Source organism: Pipistrellus hanaki, assembly GCF_964339955.1.
Source record: "Pipistrellus hanaki genome assembly, chromosome: 3".
NCBI lineage: Eukaryota > Metazoa > Chordata > Mammalia > Chiroptera > Vespertilionidae > Pipistrellus > Pipistrellus hanaki.
In genome coordinates, this window is record NC_140505.1 from 154,510,251 (window position 1) to 154,516,307 (window position 6,057).

Sequence of the window (6,057 nt, forward strand, 5' to 3'; positions counted from 1 at the left end):
ATTTTACTAAACATCACTAATTTCTCTGCTTTCTTGCATCCCATCAATCATTCCACTTCAAGTGCGAATTTTATTAATGAGTCATTCACTCCCTTTTCCAGATCGTTAGTGAAGATGTCAAGTTCTGACTGGACCTAATACCAATTCCCACGACTCCACGCTGGCTTTTCTGAGAGCTCCCCGGGGAGGCATTTATCACACTCGTACATGCACCTTCATTATCCCAAGCTGGTTTTAACACTGTTTGTTAACTAATTTTTAAACACTTTGGGAAACATAGCTATTAATGTTTCCCCAAGAAGTTCCTATTTGGGATGGAGGGTAAAGGGATAGATGGCCACATGATATATAGCACCACATAGTACATAACCATGACATTCTAGCTGCCACACAGTGCACAGTGCAGGCTCGCTCATTCATTCATTCATTCATTCAGTCACGTTTGTCAGCTATAACTCTCTCTGAGGTCCCAGCAGTCACACTTGTCTATTGACATGCCTTTTCTACAGACAGAAGCTTCTGATTTTAGAATACCTTCCTGCTAGTTCTCAGGTATTTTGTGAACATTAACAGGTTATTGAAGGGCTGTGAAGTTCACACAGGTGGCTAACATTTAACTTTTAACAAGCCAAAGGTTTCATGGCCGAAGAAAGGAATTATTTCCTGGGCTTTACTTGCTTACTTTCGTTCACTGTCAGTGTAAACATGGTTCTAAATTTGTGGCTTAAATCCAAGGAAATGAACCATTAGATGAGGTTGATCTTTCTTTTCTTTGTATTTTGAGGTTGCTAGGTACTGAACATGTTTAAGTTCTGGCTTTTCATCTTTGATATGACCCTTGAAGCACCTTTATCCTCCTATTCAAATATTTAAAAAAAAACACCTAAAGCTTGATGTAATGAAGGCTGAATATAAAATCAGTTCTGTGCTCTCATTTGAACATGTAAAAATATTCATTTGAGCACAAGCTGAAGGGAAAAAAATAAAAAGCTTGATTTTCTAAGGTTGTATAACTTGGTAAATTATTCTTTATTTTAGAATAATTTTCTTTAACATAAAAAGAGTTCTTTATGCAGCATTCATTCTCTTATATATCCCAGGTTAAGATATATTCTTCCAAAACTATGAAAACCAGGGGTGTTTGCAATCTGTTTAAGGAAAGATGTTCCTCTCAAATCTTTCATTTGGGAGCCCAAAGTGGAAATGGATCTTCAAGTAGCCAAATGTGGTAGCATTTCCTGAGCAAAACCAAGAAACATTTCCCAGGTAATGGACTCTCTGAGGCTGCAGCTTCCCCACCTCATCCAGGTATCCTGTGGGCTCATCCATGTCATCAGTAAACCATTCCGGAACATTAGTCACCTCTTCCATGTATGCATGCTCCAGCTACAGTGATGCTGATTTAATTTAATTTAAATTAAGTTGTTAAATTACCTTATGCTAAATAGTATAGCACAGTGTAGCATATTATAGTATTCATATAGCTTATATGGATGTGTATCCATGTATGGATAATATATTGTGCTATATTATATTACATTGTATGTTACATATTAGAGTGGTGTATTATGCTACAGCATAACATAGTGTGATATGATACAGTACAGCAGGGCATAATTGAACCTAGCATATGGTAATATAGTAAAGTATATATTAGAGTGGTATATTCTAGAGTAGTCCAGTCTAGTAGAAGAACTGCATAGTAGTTAAAACAATAACTCTGGAATCACAGGCTTACTTTTCAAATTGTGGTCCCATCATATACTAGGGGAATGATCTTGAGCCCATTACTTAATGTTTCCAACTCCCAGTTTCAACATCTGAAAAATGTGGAGGAAAAGTACTTTCGCTGCAGTGTGAGGAGTAAGTAGTGAGGATCACAAAAGCGATGCGCATGAATAATAAGCACTGACAGTTCATAAGCCCTCAATATCCACTCTCATTTCATGTACCTCACTGCCTGAGGGGTGAGCGATGGCAGTCCCAGCTTTAAGAAAAGTGCCTTGCCAAAAGCATCCAATAAGGTTTGGCTAGGACATGACTCAGGAGTGACTGGGTATTTCCTATTTACTTCTTCAGCCTAGCTTCCTAAGTGAACCTCCCAATCACTTACTGTATTTCACACAGATAGGAAGTGACCCTGGAAGGAGATGGAGCTATTACCTCTAGGCACAGGAGAGGGGTTTTTAGAATTTCTCGTAAATGATAAGTAGCCGCAGTCATCTGTGTCTTGGGAAATGCAATCTAACTCCATAAACAAGAGCTGTATTTTATTTTGTGGTTTTCTCTTCCAAAACATTGGAAAGGAAATGAATCAGATGTGCTAAAAGATTTTCTCCCTGGAATAGTGAAAGCAAGGAATGGGAAGAATCAGAAAGTCCAGTGAAAAATACTGTAGGAATCAAACATTTAAGACATTTAAGTGTGTACAGATACATTTGCCACAGATTTCTTTCTGACTTGAATAGTCACACTGCCCTTAACCTCAGCTGGCTCTAATATGCCTCAGAGTTGGAAGTGCTTGGCCAAGAACTTTATACTCTTCTACACAAGAATCTCGGTGCCACTGAAAAGCAAATTTTTGCTAAAGGATCAAGATTTCACAGAGTATGGAAATAGATGAGACATGTATAGGTGTTATACACTGAGTGGCCAGATTATTTTGATCTCTGAACACATAATAATCCGGCCAATCAGTGTATTTATCTTAAAAGGGTACCAAGGGTATTCTAGACTTGGTTGGAGATCAACCATCTATTTGCCCTGACTTTCTATCGGCCAGTGCAAAAGGGAAAACTGATCAAGTGCATGATTTATAGTATTTTTGATATCAAATAAATGAGGTACTCAAGAGGAGTACACTGGGTGGCCAGATTATTATGCGTTCAGAGATCATAATAATCTGGCCACTCAGTTTATATTTAGGGTCAATTTTATTTTAAAAAATAAGATGTAATGAAAAGCACATCGAAATGCCCTGGCCAGTATTACCAATGGTTAGAGCATCAGATTGCACACCTGAGAGTCTCAGCTTTGATTCCCGGTCAAGAGCATGTACCAAGTTGCAGGTTCAATCCCTGGCCCTGTCAGGGTCTGTGCAAAAAGGCAACCAATTGATGTGTCTCTTTCACATGGATATTTCTCTTTTTCTCTCCCTCCTCTCTCCTTACCCCTCCCGCACTCTGTAAAAAAATCAATGGAAAAACTATACTTGGGTGAGGATTAATAAAAACCACAAGAGCAACAACAAAAAAGCATATTGACATGAGATTAGGAGACTGAATCCAGTGCCTAATTTGACATTTCTTTTTTTTTTTTTTTTTTTTAATATATTTTATTGATTTTGTACAGAGAGGAAGGGAGAGAGATAGAGAGTTAGAAACATCGATGAGAGAGAGTCATCGATCAGCTGCCTCTTGCACACCCCCTACTGGGGATATGCCCGCAACCAAGGTACATGCCCTTGACCGGAATCGAACCCGGGACCCTTCAGTCCCCAAGCCGACGCTCTATCCATTGAGCCAAACCGGTCTTGGCCTAATTTGACATTTCTTAATGTTGTGACCTTGGGAAGTTTCTAAGCCCCTGCTCCCACACCTGTATCACTGAACAAAAATCACTGCCCTTCCCTATCATCTATATAGGGAGTTGTAATTATCAAATGAGACCATGTATATGAGGCCACTGTGAAAAGTGAAAAAGACTGCATGTTGGCCTCATTGTCCTTATTAAACGAGGAGGAGAGAGGCAGGAGGAGACAGTGAGCAGGGTAAGGGCTTTGGAAACAGGCAGGCTTGTGTTTCCTAGCAACCTTGCCCCTCTTCCTAGTAGCTTTGTGGCCACAAGGAAGTCACTTAACTTTTCATGGCCTCCGTTTCCTCATATGTAAAAATGGAGTTGCTAAGCACTACCTCATAGTTGTTTGAGGAATTAAGAGGGATAATGCAGGTTAATGCCTAGATACTTTTGTTTGCTGTTTTTAAGCCAGGTCCCATGCCCCTGAATGTGCCAGGCCTATTTCTTAATCATAAAAGCATTGACATTTGGAGAGGCCAAGGGGCAGGCTCAGGTTCATTGAGCCATTGAGCAGCAGATACAGAATTCCTGCTAAAATTCTATTGGTCAGGTTATTTAACAAATTGCGTTTGAAATATTTAGGAATTCAGGACCTTGAAAGACTTAAACTATGACTCTACTAGTAGCTTCGGAAAACAATGCAATACATCTTACAATTTAACACTAAGAAACAATGAGAAAGCTGACAGTGTTTTAGAGGCTTTCTTCTTTTAAGTTGAATGATTTTCCTCCAGCTACATTTCAACTAAGCTTCAAATGCACCCTTCTTTCTCTTCCAGAGCACGTTTTCTGTGTTAAAAGTGAGATTCAGAGAGCTTTAGATTTCCTAAGCAAACCAAATATATCTGAGAGAAACCTGAAGGTTTGTGCCTCTCCCAGTGACTGGAACTAAGCCATCTGCTTTCCACTGAGGATATTATTACTGTTATTGTTCGGTCCTCTGGTATGCACCAGGAGCCTCTGGAGCAAGCTTAGAATGAGGCACTGGCTGGGTAACGTCCTCTTGACTTACCTCAGTTCCAGCAAAGCCAAACTTCGGTGTAACTGTTATTTGCTTTAATCTCTCAGTCATGGATGTCAGTGAAAATGTTATTTATATAAATAGGAAAACATCACATCTGATGTTTATCATATGAAGCTAAGGAGAATGTCTGTCTTATAATGATACTCTCAACAGAGCTAGGACTCTCTTACTACTTTTGAAACTTTTGTTGTATCTACACTTGAAGGGAAGTGATGAGGGAGACCAATGCTGCTTAGAATCCAGCATATGGTGGGCCATGACCCACATTGCTCCTGCTGAGAGACATGTTGGGACAGCTGTAGTTGTGTGGCGTCAAAGAAGTGTTTGGGGCTTGACAAGCTTTGAAACCTTTCCCAGCTGTTTTGGAGGGATTAGAGGTGTTCCTGTATTTTCCATGTGTATCAGGTCTATTTTTCATGTATGTATGAGAAAGACAGTGGAAAGTCGCCTGTGCCTAGTTCTATTTGAGCTACGGTAAGTTTCTCTGATCTACATACAAGATAGGACCTGGGCTCACTCAGGAGAGCAGCTTCCACTAACATATCCTGTTACTGAGCTATGAATCTTTAGAATGTGAGTTGTTTAGGCATTCAGATAACAAAAGCTGAGGTAGTGCAAACAGGGCCATGAGTGGCCTCAGAGTCACCTTGCCCTAGTTGACTTAATACATTTTAAATTACTAATGAGGTACAGGGTGTTTTGCAGTTCAGGAATAAGAGCAAACTGAAACACATATGTGCACACACACACTCACATACTTATGCATACACACACTACACACGTGAAACTTTCTACATCGATTACTTTTATTTTATTTTACTGACTTTCCAGAGAGGAATAGAAGGTTAGAAACATTAATGAGAGAGAAACATCAATCAGTTGCTTCCTGCACACCCCCCACTGGGGATGTGCCCACAACCAACGTACATTTCCATTGACCGGAATCGAACCCAGGACCTTCCAGTCCGTAGGCCAACGCTCTATTCACTGAGCCAAACCTACTTAAAACATTTTAAAGATACAAGTGAGTACTACCTCTATGTTTCTAAAAAAAAAAAAAAGTGATAGTATCTTTCAGCACCACGAAGTCTCTTTTGTAAATAATTTTTAAACTTTTTGTTGTATACTTCACATATGTTAAAATGTACCTCTTTAAAGGTTTTGACAAATGCAAATTCCATGTAAACGCCACTCCAATGAAGATACAGAATATTTGCATAACCTCCAAAATGTCTTGTCTACAGTTTGCCCAACTCTCCTTGTTTCATAGAACCACCAGTCAGCTTTCTGTCACCATGGATTGGTTTTGTCTCATCTGGAAATTCATACAAACGGAATTCTGTATCATGTACTCTGTATCTTTTATCACTTTGCATAACGCTTTCAAAATTTCATCCAGACTGTTTTATTTGTTCGTGGTTGGTTCCACATTATTGCAGTCAATAATCTCTGTCTTC